Genomic DNA, 16,503 nt, shown 5'->3' with positions numbered 1-16,503 from the left:
TGAAATAAGTGAAGAGCAAAGGGTCTTTTGAAAATTGCTAGGTGGCGCCGTTGAGGCATTTTTCTTTTGATTTTTGTGACGACCTTAAAATACAAAATTTTTAAACAGTCTTCATGCATCCGCCAAGTTTGGTGAGTTTTTGAATATGATAAAGCCCTCAAAAAGGCCCCTCTTTGGGGTGGCAGATTAATAATAATTAAACACTACAGATACAATAGGCCTTCGCAGCGCTTCGCTGCTCGGGCCTAATTAACACTACAGATACAATAGGCCTTCGCAGCGCTTTGCTGTTCGGGCCTAATAATAATAAGAAACAACACAGAAACAATAGGCCTTCGCAGCGCTTCGCTGCTCGGGCCTAATTAACACTACAGATACAATAGGCCTTCGCAGCGCTTTGCTGTTCGGGCCTAATAGAGTTGAAAGTGTGCGCATGAATATTCTACCCCGGCTTCTTTATTTATTCCAGATGTTACATACAAATATCCCAAAACAAACATTTGACCACATCGACAAATTAATATCAGCCTTCATATGGCAAAAAAAGCGGCCCAGAATAAGATTAAAAATCTTAAAATTGTCTAAAATGGACGCCGGTCTTAAGCTCCCAAACCTTACAATGTATTATTGGGCAGCACAAATGAAACCACTGTTATCTTGGATCCAAAATGATGAAACGACGAGATGGTTAAACATAGAAAATAGCAAATGTGCAGAACCCTTACAAGAATTACCATTTTTAGATGTTCAAGTTAAAGAAATGACTGGTTGGACGAAACATACACTTAATATTTGTAATAAAATACGGTCATCATACAGACTGCCCAAGAACCTCTCATCATTGACAAACATTGGATTAATGAAAACCTTTCTCCCCAACGTATTGGATAATGGCTTTAAAAAATGGACAGAATATAACTTAACATACCTATATCAACTGATCAAAGATGGCAATATTAAAACATTTGAGAAACTAAATTCTGAGTTTGGTCTCCCCAACACAGACTTTTTTAGATATTTGCAACTAAGATCATTTCTAATGTCTCATAAAGACTGGGACAAATATTACATTCCAATCCTCTAGAACAATTTCTTGATAAACAAGTGATCAATGAAGACAAAAAAATTATTGGTAAATTGTATGATATATTTTGTCTCTAAGTACTTGTAACTCACTAAATATTAAACAAAGATGGGAAGCAGAGACCTCGATGAATATATCTGACGAGACTTGGGAAGAAATATGTACGGAGTCACACCTTGTCACAAATTCAAACTCTTGGCGAAAATTCAAATGGAAAGTTGTAACTAGATTCTTTAGAACACCAGCTATATTGGCTAAGATGGGACCGATGTACTCAGGATTATGTTGGATAAAATGAGGAACTGATAATGCTAATCACACACACATATTTTGGCAATGCCCTAAATTAAATCTGTTTTGGAAAGATATTTTTAATGCCCTAAAAGTAATCTTCAAACAGAAAATCCCATTCAATAAAGAAATTGTCTTATTGGGAGTGACACCTATAACTATTATTACACGAGATCAAAAATATCTTTTGAATATAATATTACCAGCTGCTCTAAAATGTATAACAATTATATGGCTCAAACCTTAGCCTCCTTCCTACAATATATGGATTCAGAAGGTCTGGGATATATACCAAATAGAACAGATAACATATTCTCTGAGATTACAAATACCCATATTCACTAAACATTGGAGACCTGTCGTACCACTAATAATGCAATGATGTTTTTTTTGTTTGTTTATTTTTTCTTTTTTTTTTTCCAACTCTCAAAGTCTGGAACTTTTACCTTTCACACTCTTGAAATCACCCTGTTGTTTTTGTTTTGTTCTTTATGTTTAAAAGTGTAAAAATACACATGTACATTCGTACCACACTGTATTATTTCTGAAAAAATAATAAAAAATTTATAAAAAAAGAAAAGATCTGAAGACTGTGATCCGGACAGGTGCTTTACGTGCTGCTGCTGCTGCACTGGAATCAGTTGCACTAAAGAACTGTCACGAAGAATCACTGCTGCAAAGCTGCAAACAGCAAACACCGCCACATAAACACAATGCAAGGTCACAGAGTTACAGGGTTTATATGCGGCGGTGATGATGCTACCTTTATGGGTGTCTTAGAGGAACAGTTGGCCCCAGCTCATCATGTCGAGATGAGACTGTGGCTGCTCAGTGACAATCAGAACCGCTACCACAGTCGGTCTGTTTTTCAAATGTAACCAGATGAACCAGTTACAGTTTGCAATAAGCTTTTAAGGTTATTAAACGAAAAGGCTGGGTAATAACCCTTAACCTTCCATCAGAGGAGTTTAGGGATCTTAATATCTCATTCAGTGATAGAAGGATGGTGCAGGAACAGAGCCAAAACTCTCAGTTTACTTGCCTACCTACATAATAACTGTCACCCATGGTTACAGAAGCACTGACCAGGCTTTAACAGCTTGAAGTCCAGAAGACTTCCAGTTTTCCTTGAGGTCTGAGCTGCCTTGTCCAATTTTGTCCAGTTTTCTAACAAATACATTTCTACTAAATATTGGCCAAAACAACAATCTTTTTTTTTTTGATAGCTAGATGTTATTAGGTCATTGGTCTCCCAAGTCCAAATAAAGTCAGTCTCTCAAGTTTCATAACGCTCAAAAAAATTCTCATCAGATGAATGCCATCCACTCTGCATATAAAGCTATGTCACTGGAAGTTAGAAATTCAAATCTGGTATCTATTAACCTTTAAAAAATAGTTGATTTAAACTAGGAGACTACACATTTCCCCAAGCTTTATGTGAAAGCCAGTCATGCCTCTTCCTAGCAACATCGTCTAGCTCCTTCTGGGGTATCCTGAGGCATTACCAGGCCAGACAGGATATAAAGTCTCTCCAGTGAGTTCTGGGTCGGACAGTGGGATGTGCCCAGGGGGCATCAGATATTCAGACCACTTCAACTGAATCCTTTCGATGTGGAAAACCAGCAGCTGGACTTTTAGCTTCCCCTAGATAACAGAGCTTCTTACCCACACCAGAGGAAACTAATTTTAGATGCTTGTATCCAAGATCTTGTTCTTTCTGGCATGATCAATTGCAATCGGATAGGTTTGCCCAATGCTGTGGTCAGCCATGTCATCAGAAACAGACACAGGAAATGAAAATTCAAACTTCTAAGACCGACTGTTTATCAATCAAGGGAGAATTGACAGATTGTCATCACTGACTGACGAAGTTCCAAAAAATTTAAAATCAATAATTTTCGCAATCAGTTTGTGCAACACTGTAATGGCAATGGACTGCTTGTACGCGTTATTTGGTAGGACTTTATATTTCAATAGTCTGACATTGACACACTACAATATGATTTATTTAGCCAGTTAGATGACTATAACTGCCCTTAATGCAAACACCTATGTGCAGAGAAATAAGAGTGACTGGGACTAAAGTGAGAAGAGTCAGAGTAATCAAAATCAGTATCATTAAGATTTTCTGCAACAAGATTGCAGTTACATGTTTTCCTGTTATTCTGTAGCTAACTCAATTGATTGCTACTTCATTAACAACAGTTTCCAAACTAAAACATTCCAATACATTCCATACTTTTTTCTACTTAGGAACCCTGTGTTGTGCAATCGCCATGGGGAATAAAATCAGACTGTAAGTTGGAAACAACATGAGACTTTTATAGGCATCAGGGGACTCTTCTTACAGCAGGGGGCTACTGTATAAAAATCCCTTTTCCAACATTGGAACTTGAACAGACGACTGTCATGAAACAGGCTGTTTAAGGCTACGTTCACACCGCAGGTCTTGATGCAATTGCAAATTTGTGCTGAAATCGGATTTTTTGACGTGACCGTTCATTCTACTATTAAATGCGACCGTCATCGTACTGCTGTCTGAACAATTCAAGACTGCAAAGTGAGCCACATGAGCACATAACAGAGGGAGACATCACAGAGAAGCACGTGGTTTGCGGAAGTAATGGTGAATGTAATTGTTCTAGAAGTGTTCTACAAAGGTTTGTTAAAAAAATAAATCCCTCGAAAAGAAAAAAAAAAGAAAAAACGTGGATACCGGCCAACATCTTTCCTTGTTATTATTAGAAAGCTGTTGAGCAATGGGATCCGACAATAATAAGACCACATCATAGCAAGATGAAATAAGGTAAGAAGAAAGCAGCACAGCTATTAACAATGGTCTTTTATGGAGCGTTAACTGCTACTACTGTGTGTGAATGTGTAGTGAGAGACAGGAGAGTGACGTGAAAGACGGATAAAATGCGACATGACTGTTCTGACCGCAGACACTTTAAAAAAAATTCTGATAAAAATCCTAATTATTACCACATATGGAAGTGGTACAGATCAGATTTTTGTGGGGGAGGGGGTGAAAAGCTTGGAATTGGGCCATTCACACTGCCATGAAAAAGACATATGGGTCGTGTATGGTTAAAAACTTCGGGTTTGGGTCGTATTTCCTTGCAGTGTAAATGTAGCTGTGAAGTTTAAAACAAGGGAAAAAAAAAAAAAAAAAAAAAATTCAGCAAGCCGGAACTGGTTGCTGGATGAGGCGGGACCTTGTGTTTCACACGGACCATAAAAGGCGACGCACATCCACTGCACTGGCAACTAAACAAGAAAACTGAAGTAAGTGACTGGCTGGCATCATTTAAAAGCAGTCTTTGTAAAAAGCCTGTGCAGAGACCTGGGAGACGATTACAACCAAGCAGAGTGGCAGCCGGTAAGGAAGATCACACATTCTGTGATGGATCAGTACCTGTCAAAGCTCCCAGACTGTTAGCAGTTAGCATTAGCTTAGCCACGGGGCTGATTGCTCAGCTGATGCAGTTTGCACTTCATTTGTTTGTTGTTTGCTTTATACGGTTTTTAAAATAGCATGTGATAAATATCCTCTAAAATAATGCAGAGATGAATGAATTTATTGATGGGATACAAGTAAAGGAATTTACATTTCTTTAAGGTTTAATATCAGGTTGTTTTCTTGTAAAATATAAATTGACTGAAGTTCTTTACATGATTTTGTAATTTTGTTATTTGTTGGTTTTCTTTAAGGTTTTTTACCTGCATCGAGACCAATTGTTTTGATCACCTGTCTTCAAGATAATCAAAAATAAAGAGAAGAAGAAAAAGGGAATCTTGTCGGTCTTTGAGTAGAACCCAGCTGTTTAAATCTGCGTGATCTCTTCCGATCCTTTCAAGTGAGGAAGCTGCACAAATTAAAGGCACAACTTGACAGTAGCCCATCATCTTCCTAAGCTGTGGAGGAGAAAAGTTGACCCGGGAGCGAGCCACACCTCTCCCACACTGAGATCCACATGCTGCAACCCCCACAGCGCTGAGCTTCTTACGGCCTGAGAACCGCATGAAGGAGTGGGAGCCGTCTCCTCACAGCCCTGCTTAAAGCTAGCTACATGTTTGCTGTGCTGAAGGGACCAGCTGTACCCTGCTTCAACTGCTTCCAACTGGATGCCCAAAGGGAACTGAACTGACACAGAGGCACAGACAGGTTTGTCAGAGTTAGGCAGGGAAAGTGAAACGGTTTATTTAAAATGGTTTTTACCCTTTTGTTTTAAGCTTTGACCGAAGTAAATGTCCTGGAGCTTTTAGGCTAGCCCCACTAGCATCCTGGAAACCAAGCTCTGCTGTTATGTTTGAGTGGGTTTTTACTGTTATAACAAACTTTATTTCCATAAGGGTTTTATACAATGATGAGATATTAATGTTTGTGTTGTCCGTTCTGCTCATTCCGACCAAATAGAGCTTATAAGAATTTTGAAATTAGCGGCGAATGTCCGCTAGCATTTGCGCTATCCTGGGTAACATTACGGCTATGACCCTAGTAAACACAATTATGGTTCATTTTAAACATAATGTTGTTTGATTAGCTCTGCCATCGTTCGCTAATTTTATTAGGGTTATTACAGCATTAATATGGAACATTAATGTCGATTTAATGGTGCTTGTGTAACGTTAGGGTTAAACTCGAGCTAATGTAAACATGGTCCACAGGACGTGTCCAGACAAGTCATTTCCGGTCAATCGTAATTAACTTTGTGGGTTAATTCTAAGTTACCAGTTCAAGCCTTAATCATTTCCTGGAGAAATAATCACATTAATAAAAATCAAGTGTCTTAAAGACTATTGACTTCTATTAGGAAATAATTCTTTAAATGTTATTTTCTCAAATAATGTTTTATTTAACTCAGGATTTGCATTGTGAATGGGGATGGAACACATATCAAATGTTGCCACATTGTGGCTGGTATTTGTGCTAAACTCCATCAGCGTCCTCAGTTTCTTCGTCGTTTGAGAGTGTTTGCTGTTTGCACCAATATTATGGTAACACTGTTTGCACCAATATTATGGTAACACAGACATTCATAACAATACTAGCTTCCTTACCGTGCCACACGGTTTCCAGAGATGATTCTGCTCAGCAGTGTGATGAACCTCAGCGTCTGTATTAATGTATGGCACCACCAGCTAGTTTAGCAAATTGGCTATTAAAACCAAGACGCAGATTTTAAACTTAGTAAAAATAGCAGGTAAAACAGTGGGAATGGCTCCTCCTCTTTCTCCACAAGAACCTTTTTAGGAGTTCATCCTCAGAAAGGATTTTATCCGAGTCCTCTCATGTGCGCCACTCCAAGTTTGTGCTACTGAACTCTGGAAGAAAGTATAGGATCACCTGGGTGCGATTTGCCGGGGGGGATGGGGGTATTTAGCCACCCCCCCCTTTTTTTTGTGACGTCCTCCTCTCTGGTCATTCATGTTTTATCCCTGGGGGGATACACCCCCCCCCCCCCCCTCTGGTTCAAGAGCGCTAGCAAAACTGTAGCAAAACAGACCCGTGCTCACTGTAGCATAGACTGAATATTTCATGCGACTTTGGGCTTGTTTTTTTTTTCTAAAGGCGCTTGTAAATTTCATAAGTCACGGGTTGCGGTTTTTTTGGGCACGTTTCTGAAAGTGAAATCGCTTATTTGGGCTCTAAAATAAGTGACAAAACAGCAGTTATTAAGAGACCTGCCTGCAGAAGACACTGAGTGTATCCAGCTGAAATATTCCTCCGCCATAGGAGCCGACGGTAGTAAAGGCAGACAGAGCAACTCTGCACGTATTTTCTGCAGTTTACGGCTGCAATAACAGGTGATAACTGCTGAAAGTAGATTAGTTGGTGCAGATCACCATTTTAAGCAGAAATTGGTTCTGAAGATGAGTTTTTAACATGCTGATAACATTGCAGAAACCCATAAACCGTACTTTAATGCTTATTAATTTGTTTTCTCTGTATTTGACAAACTAATGCTGACGTTGCCAAACGAAGGACCTGGAGTTACTAAACAGTTGCTAAACAGTCTCATTCAGGGTATTAAGCTCCTGCCCAGTTGCAAGCAAAGTGTAAGACGAATGACCTGGAAATTTAAAGCCTTTTTCCAGGCTTAAACTCTATGAATATGGATATAAACAGCAAGCAAAAATATTGTTGTTGGTGTGAAAGCTCAGAATTAGATGTGTGTGGGAGAGAGTGAAAAAACGAACAATAAAACTTATGACTTTATTGAAATGTAAAATTTTTATTAATGCCTAATACCATGTCTATCTTTGTTTAAGAGGCAAAAAAAATATATCGGCATGGTATTTATTTACAAATCTATTTACACATTGTGTAAACATCAGGGCGTCATGATTAGTCATTTAGCCATCATAGTCCAGAGTTCCCCTCCCTGGGCTGCCACCTTACCATGGTGGAGGGGTTTGAGTGTCCCAATGATCCTAGGAGCTATGCTGTCAGGGGCTTTAAGCCCCTAGTAGGGTCACCCAAGGCAGACAGGTCCTAGGTGAGGGACCAGACAAAGCGCAGCCCAAAATGGCCTTATGATGAGTACGATTATTGGACCTCGTGTTCCCTCGCCCGGACGCGGGTCACCGGGGCCCCACTCTGGAGCCAGGCCTGGAGGTGGGGCACGTTGGCGAGCGTCTGGTGGCCGGGCTTTTGCCCATGGAGCCCGGCCGGGCTCAGCCCGAAGAGGTGACATGGGTCCCCCTTCCGATGGGCTCACCACCTGTTGGAGGGGCCAAAGGGGTCGGGTGCATTGTGTAACGGGTAGCAGTAGAGGGCGGGGACCTTGGCGTTCCAATCCTCGGCTGCAGAAGCTGGCTCTTGGGACGTGGAATGTCACCTCTCTGGTGGGGAAGGAGCGTGAGCTTGTGCGCGAGGTTGAGAGGTTCCGACTAGAGATAGTCGGACCAACCTCGACGCACCGCTCTGGCTCCGGAACCAGTCTCCTTGAGAGGGGCTGGACATTCTTCCACTCTGGAGTTGCCCATGGTGAGAGGCGGCGAGCTGGGGTTGGCATACTTGTTGCCCCCCATCTCGGTGCCTGCACGTTGGGGTTTTCCCCGGTGAACGAGAGGGTGGCCTCCCTCCGCATTCGTGTGGGGGGACGGGTTCTGACTGTTGTTTGCGCTTATGCGCCAAACAGCAGTTCAGATTACCCACCCTTTTTGGAGTCCTTGGAAGGGGTACTGGAGAGTGCCCCTCCTGGGGACTCCCTCGTTTTGCTGGGGGACTTCAACGCTCACGTGGGCAATGACAGTGGGACCTGGAGGGGCGTGGTTGGGAGGAATGGCCCACCTGATCTGAACTCGAGTGGTGTTTTGTTGGACTTCTGTGCTCGTTATGGATTGTCCATCACAAACACCATGTTCAAGCATAAGGGTGTCCATATGTGCTCTTGGCACAATGATCGATCAATGATCGACTTTGTTGTCGTTTCATCTGATCTGCGGCCGTATATCTTGGACACTCGGGTGAAGAGAGGGGCGGAGCTCTCCACCGACCACTACCTGGTGGTGAGTTGGCTCCGATGGCGGGGGAGGAAGCCGGTCCGACCGGGCAGGCCCAAACGTACTGTGAGGGTTTGCTGGGAACGTCTGGCGGAGTCCCCTGTGAGGCGGAGCTTTAACTCCCACCTCCGGGAGAACTTTAAACACGTCCCGAGGGAGGCGGGGGACATTGAGTCTGAATGGACCATGTTCCGTGCCTCTATTGTTGAGGCGGCTAGTCGGAGCTGTGGCCGCAAGGTTGTCGGTGCATGTCGCGGCGGCAACCCTCGAACCCGCTGTTGGACACCAGCGGTGAGGGAAGCCGTCAAGCTGAAGAAGGAGTCCTATCGGGCTTTTTTGGCCTGTGGGACTCCGGAAGCAGCTGATGTGTACTGGCAGTCGAAGCGGCGGGCGGCTCGGCTGGTCGCCGAGGCAAAAACTCGGGCGTGGGAAGAGTTCGGAGAGGCCATGGAGAAAGACTTCCGTACGGCTTCGAAGCGATTCTGGTCCACTATCCGGCGTCTCAGGAGGGGGAAGCAGTGCAGTACCAACACTGTTTACAGTGGGGGTGGTATGCTGCTGACCTCGACTCGGGACGTTGTGTTTCGGTGGGTGGAATACTTCGAAGACCTCCTTAATCCCACCAACACGTCTTCCATTGCAGAAGCAGAGCCTGAGGACTCTGGGTCAGGTTCTCCCATCTCTGGTGCTGAGGTTGCCGAGGTTGTTAAAAAGCTCCTCGGTGGCAAGGCCCCGGGGGTGGATGAGATTCGCCCGGAGTACCTTAAGGCTCTGGATGTTGTGGGGCTGTGTTGGTTAACGCGGCTCTGCAACATTGCGTGGACATCGGGGGCAGTTCCCCTGGATTGGCAGACTGGGGTGGTGGTCCCCCTATTTAAAAAGGGGGACCGGAGAGTGTGTTCCAACTACAGGGGAATCACACTCTTAAGCCTCCCTGGTAAGGTCTATTCAGGGGTTCTGGAAAGGAGGGTCCGTCGGATAGTCAAATCTCGGATTCAGGAAGAGCAGTGTGGTTTTCGTCCTGGCCGTGGAACACTGGACCAGCTCTATACCCTCAGCAAGATTCTGGAGGGGGCATGGGAGTTTACCCAACCAGTCTACATGTGCTTTGTGGATCTGGAGAAGGCATTCGACCGTGTCCCCCGAGGGATCCTGTGGGGGGTACTCCGGGAGTATGGAGTACCGGGCCCTTTAATAAGGGCTGTCAGGTCTCTGTACGACCGGTGTCAGAGTCTGGTCCACATTGCCGGCAGTAAGTCGGACTCGTTTCCGGTGAGAGTTGGACTCCGCCAAGGCCGCCCTTTGTCACCGATTCTGTTCATAACTTTTATGGACAGAATTTCTAGGTGCAGCCAAGGTGTTGAGGGGATCCGTTTTGGTGGCCTTAGGATTGCGTCTCTGCTATTCGTGGATGACGTGGTCCTATTGGCTTCATCAAGGCGTGATCTACAGCCCTCACTGGAGCCGAGTGCGAAGCGGCCGGGATGAGAATCAGTGCCTCCAAACCCGAGACCATGGTCTTGAACCGGAAAAGGGTAGAGTGCCTTCTCCGGGTTGGGGAGGATGTGCTGCCCCTAGTGGAGGAGTTCAAGTATCTTGGGGTCTTGTTCACGAATGAGGGGAGGATGGAGCGGGAGATCGACAGGCGGATTGGTGCAGCGTCTGCTGTGAAGCGGGCGCTGTACCGATCCGTTGTGGTGAAGAGAGAGCTGAGCCAAAAGGCCAAGCTCTCGATTTACCGGTCGATCTACGTTCCTACCCTCATCTATGGTCACAAGCTTTGGGTCGTGACCGAAAGAACGAGATCCTGGATACAAGCGGCTGAAATGAGTTTTCTCCGTAGTGTGTCTGGGCTCTCCCTTAGAGATAGGGTGAGGAGCTCAGTCATCCGGGGAGGACTCAGAGTAGAGCCGCTGCTCCTCCACGTCGAGAGGAGCCAGTTGAGGTGGCTCGGGCATCTGGTCAGGATGCCTCCTGGACGCCTCCCTGGTGAGGTGTTCCGGGCACGTCCCACCGGGAGGAGGCCCAGGGGAAGACCCAGGACACGCTGGAGGGACTATGTCTCCCGGCTGGCCTGGGAACGCCTTGGGATTCCTCCTGAGGAGCTGGCCCAAGTGGCCGGGGAGAGGGACGTCTGGGCCTCCCTACTGAAGCTGCTACCCCCGCGACCCGACCCCGGATAAGCGGAAGGACGAAGTCCAGAGTTTAACATTTGGCACTAGGATGTCTTCATTCTAATTCTCAAAAGTGCTTGAAAAATAACAAAATAAAAATATTTTTTGTACAAGCATGTATTTTATTAGTGTCATTTATTGCAAAATTGCATATTAAAATGTCCAAACAGGCTATTACACTTTCAGAAATAAAAGGATAAAACATGCAATTATTTGCAATTAATCTCGAGTTACCTATCGACATTATGTGATTAATCGATTCAAATTACAATTTTTAATCGTTTGGCATCCCTAATATAAATACATGTCTTGTGTCCTTCACGTTTGTCAATTTAATTTTTTGTTGTCTGTTTTTAAAGAATATTATTACGTTTTCTGCTCAAAGGGGTTAAAGTAAACTAATACCCACTCCCGAGTCCAGACAGTAGATGGCACAAGTTTAAAAACAATAGTCTAACCTACTGGATCTAGCTATTTACCTGAAAGAGCAGCTGCTAGCTAATCAAGTAATGAATGAGAACGTGTGGCAGCATGATCGTCAACAAAGTATTTTGTCATATTTTCGGCCCGAAAAATCAACAGAAAAGGTCAAGAGTAGATGACGGGACGAACAGCCATGGTAATGTTACAGGACGAACTTTGGTAGATGATGAAGATTTGCAGGCAGCGTCACAAGACAAGAAGCAGCAGCAGCAGCCGATTTCTCCACCCTCCCGCCCAGTACAGGTTACATGCTGTCTCGAGCCAGACAGCATGCAGGCCACATAACCTTGTTGTTATGTTCATTTATAAAACACTTGAAATGATCCCCCCTGTTTTTTTTTTTTTTTTTTTGCTAATCGCACACCGAGGATCATCTTATGCAAATACAATAGATACGAATATCCCCAACGTCACCCCAACGTCATTAAAACTGGTTAATGAGTGCATGGTTTAGGATGGGAAGATCAATAGGGAAAGGGCAAAGACATGTAGGTGGCGACGTCCATGGTCTCTCATGATCTACAACAGTGAACTGGGGGGGAGTGGAGCATGGAAACATTATTTTACATGTTGATTTACACTTTTTTTATATGACCTTTTGTTGACCTGAGATTGATGAACTGATGTTGCTATTGAATGTTTATTATTATTTTACTTGGACTTTTTATTGGTGATTGAGCTGTGGTATGTTGCAGCTGATCCTTGTGTCCAAGGAAAATGTCTCTCAAGGGAGACGAATAAAGATACTTTGACTTTGGTCTTACCTTTATCCATCCAGCCAAGCGTAATTTGTTCCAAAGACCCACCACACTGAAAACATAAATACCCCTCTCCTCTTCCAGCATACCATTCAACACATTGTGTGGAAAGACCCAACATGTGTTGGTGCCCTCAGGCACCCTATATCAGGTCTCATACACGTCCAAAGTTCAGCCCCCATCAAACTCTGTTAAGAGCTGGTAATGCCATCTAATGTGCCTACTAGATATAATGTTTGGTGAATTTCGCTCATAGTATAGACCAGTGGTCTTCAGCTCCAGTCCTCAATATCCATTGTCCTACATCTTTGTGTCTCTGCTTTAACACACCTGGGTCAAATAATCAGGTCATTAGCAGGACTCTGGAGAACTTGACTGCATACTGAGGAGGTAATTCAGCCATTTGATTAAGGTGTGTTGGAGCAGGAACACATCTAAACATTCCAGGACACTGGACCTCGAGGCCTGGAACTGAAGACCCCTGGTATAGACTGACCTTCAAATGCTGCATCTACTGCCTGTAACAATGCTTGTGCCAGGATACCACCACTGCAGTCCCTTATGCCCATCTTGTGGGGTGCAATGTATGTACATCTAAGAGCTATACAGAAATTAGGCTGGGGACTATAACTGGCTGATTTAAATCTTTAACTTTGACTGCCGACCCACTTGTCAGAAGCCCATCCATTTTTCAACCCAGTCAATAAATACACCATAACCTACTACACCAGGCCACCATCAACACCCTTCGGTGTTAAGGTTGTTATAGAGTGAAGACGACTCAATATTAACTATTTCCAGTTGGCTACCCACCCCCCCACACACACACGCGCGCACGCACGCACACACACAGACACACACAATGTAACCATAATGACATTCTGGTGAGACAGCGGCTCAGAATTCATACAGATTCACATAAAATACAGACACAACTAAGACAATGTTCAGATACTTCCTGAGAAGCTCAAAGCATGCAAATAATTCTCAGAATCTGACAAATTTACATGTTTAAGTCGAAAAAGACAGCTGCCACTATACAAAAATGTCAATTACAGTGAAACTGCATGAATGTATCAGACAACAAAACAGTCCCTGGGAGGAAGAAAAGTATGCAGATAGTAATTAGCAAAAATGTGAATCTTTAAGTAATGGATGTCCAAATGGATAGAATGGATGTCCACTTCCTAAAAAACTAAAAGTGTGTAAATAGATAATAGCACGTGAGAGAAAGTGTAAATGATTCTCGATTGGATAAAAAAAAACGTGAAACCAGTAGTATGTTAGTAAACAGACTATGAACAGAGGTGGTGGTTTCTTGGTTCTCAGCAGGGGGTGATAGGCCTCACAACTTTGGGAAAGAAGCTGTTTTCTAAGTCTATTAGTTCATGATTTAATGTTCCTGAATCATTTAGTGGGACAAGCATGCATTGCTCATGTGGGTGGGATCTACCATACTGGGATCAGTACTACCACTTCTATTTAAACACCATAAGAATCCAAAACAACATATGTTAGATCACATATAAATTCTAAATTAGTCTATGAACAGCATTTGCAGAACAAGATGACAATATGCTCTGATCAACCCACTGAATGGAGCATAGCTGAGTTACTATGCATTAGGCAACATGTCTGTAAGGCCAGTGTTAATATAATAAGTCATGCCAGCTTTGAGTCAGTGTTCCATTTAAAACTAATGGAAATATGGTATCATAATGTCTCTCTAAAATCCACAGCCCACCCAGCCAGTTTAAGCAGGATATGGTTGTGTTTTTTAGCAGAAGAAAAAAGTGGTGGAAAGACTGCCACTGAAAAACACCTACATGAGAGATGGTGGCGGAAGGCTGAATATTACTCCTACATTTTTTCATCCTCATTTCTTTTCACGCTTAAGCATTTAAATTATTTAAAGTGTGGCATAAACATCCACAATGTAGAGTATTCAACTTTTCATACAATAGTATTTATTACACCTATTGTAAGATCACCTTATGAGTCCTGTCTACGGCCTCTGACCTTTACTAAGAGTATTTGCCTTCTTATGCACACTGAAACTCAGATCTGCTGGCTGACAGAGGGCTCACATACTTTCCATCTCCACTGGAGAGCTGCTGGGATGTGCAGGGTAGCTGAGGTTTGGTCTGGACCAGCTTCAGGTCTGAGTGTGTTACCACATGTGGAAGAGCCAGCACAGAAAAATAGCAGTTGTTCCAGACATGCTGCGAACCATCACAGAACCACACACTCCCACAGGTTCAGTCCCTGCTCCTCTGTTTGTCCAGCAACATGAAAACACACACACACAAACACACACACACACATTCTGTAAAATACCGAGCAATCAACCAACCCCACACACACTCTCACTTTGCTTCACCCCTGCATTCTCTGTAAACCATACATCAGCAGCACAGCTATATAGGCCTTTGAGGCAAAACTCTGGGAAAAAATTCTGCCACAATATGACCTCAGGGAACTACAAAGCAATGAGGTAACTTCAGGTTAGGTTAACACTTTTAATCAGTTCATCAGTATGTGGACGGCAGGCAGGACAGTTTTAACCTTTAGGCTCTCACACAGTGAGATCCATCATCTCTGAGAAACCGATTGCTGGTCAATCAGAACAATTAAAGAACCAATGAAAAAAAATTATTTTATCATTTTAACACTGTTTGTGCAGAACATTTCCAGATAATCAGATTACTCAGAATGACTGAGGTAACCAATGTGGTGGCTGGAATATGTCAGGAATAGTTTAGGACTGCAGTGCATGAGTGATATAAAAAATTATGACATGTAAAAGACACTCGACACGAACCAAAAATTTGCAGAATCACAGTCTCAACTTCTAGTTTTAACAGCCACTTTGTCAGAGTCAAACAAATAAGAAACCCCACTTTGTCGGTTTCATAAATTAACTAAACCATTCTCTACTTTAGAACACTGAGGAAGTACGATGTTTAGAAAGTTTAGGTCTGCACAAAAGATACATGCTACAATTTTCTTTTCACCATCCACATAATGGGACCCCCCCCCCCCACCTGAAAAAAATACAAAACTTACCACTCTAATGTAATTGATATACACCGATTAAGCATCAACACCATTATTCTTGCTTTGAATGCAGCAAGTGATATCGATTAGTCCAAAAGAACTTTCAAAAGACAGTCCTTAAGAGAAGAAGATGTCAACTTAAGGTTTGAGACTTCAACTGAAGTCGCACTTGGGTTGGAGTCAAAACTAAAAGACTTTACACTTGATGTAGTGTACGTTTACACTGCAGGTCTTGATGCTCAATTCAAATCCATTGCTGGATTATTTTTGCCTGGTCGTTCAAACTACTAATTAAATGCCACTGCCATCAGAGTTCTGTCTGACCAGTTCAGCACCTCAAAGCCACCCACATGCGCTGATAACAGAAGAAGACGTCACACTATGCTAGTATGGCAAATGGTTCCTTAATATTAGCTTGTGCACTAAAGACTTGAAGCTTCACTTAGACTCCTGGGAAAGCATTCACAAAGATTCTCAGTCTTCTCAGAGAGCTTCTACCCTAAGCCTAGAAAAATCCTGCCAAGGAGTTTTAGCTTAAGAGCAAGTCAGGTGGTTGCTTAGAGCAACTCTGAGTGAAGAATGGACAGAAATTCCATTTCAGTGGAGATGTGTGGTTCACCCCATTGCTAGGTGTGATGCTGTCTTCTAAGAGGTGTGATTTGTTGATACAAGAAGCAAACGAAGAACACCACAAATGCGCTTCCCAAATTAACTGATTAGACTGGAGTAACATATGAGTGACATGATGATGAAACTTAGCAAAAATTGGACAATTGTCACAGCATAAAAATGTTTGAACCAGGGGTCACCAACCTTTTAGAAGTTGAGAGCTACTTCATTGGTACTGTGTCATACGAATGGCTACTTGTACTGAACGTTGAACAAGGAGAGTCAGAGTTCACCTTAACTTTATGGAACTTCATTTTAAATCTATGTAAATACAAGTATGATTAAAAAGGAAGAGCAGTTAAATAAAACAACATTTTAGATGCAGCTCACTTGAGGGAACCACATATGATCTTTAGGGACTATCTGGTGCCCATGGGCACCAGATAGTCCCCAAAGATGACCCCTGGTGACCCCTGGTTTGAACATACATCTTCATCATTATTTTGATTTGCTTATTATTAGGTTTACTCACCAT

At 43.1% G+C, this 16,503-nt stretch overlaps 1 protein-coding gene and 1 long non-coding RNA gene across 5 annotated transcripts in view; one reads left to right on the top strand and one right to left on the bottom strand.

Annotated features, from left to right (window-relative positions):
* The window catches only part of raph1a (Ras association (RalGDS/AF-6) and pleckstrin homology domains 1a), a 199,550-nt gene that overhangs the window by 160,631 nt on the left and 22,416 nt on the right, over positions 1 to 16,503 (bottom strand). The window lies entirely within an intron of this gene.
* On the top strand, positions 4,327 to 5,171 carry LOC118563658. The gene is made up of 2 exons (XR_004931329.1): positions 4,327 to 4,757; positions 5,090 to 5,171. It is a non-coding gene; the product is annotated as an uncharacterized LOC118563658 (long non-coding RNA).

This window comes from Fundulus heteroclitus, chromosome 7 (genome assembly GCF_011125445.2).
Source record: "Fundulus heteroclitus isolate FHET01 chromosome 7, MU-UCD_Fhet_4.1, whole genome shotgun sequence".
Classification (NCBI taxonomy): Eukaryota; Metazoa; Chordata; class Actinopteri; order Cyprinodontiformes; family Fundulidae; genus Fundulus; species Fundulus heteroclitus.
This window is presented reverse-complemented; position numbering and strand designations above follow the sequence as displayed.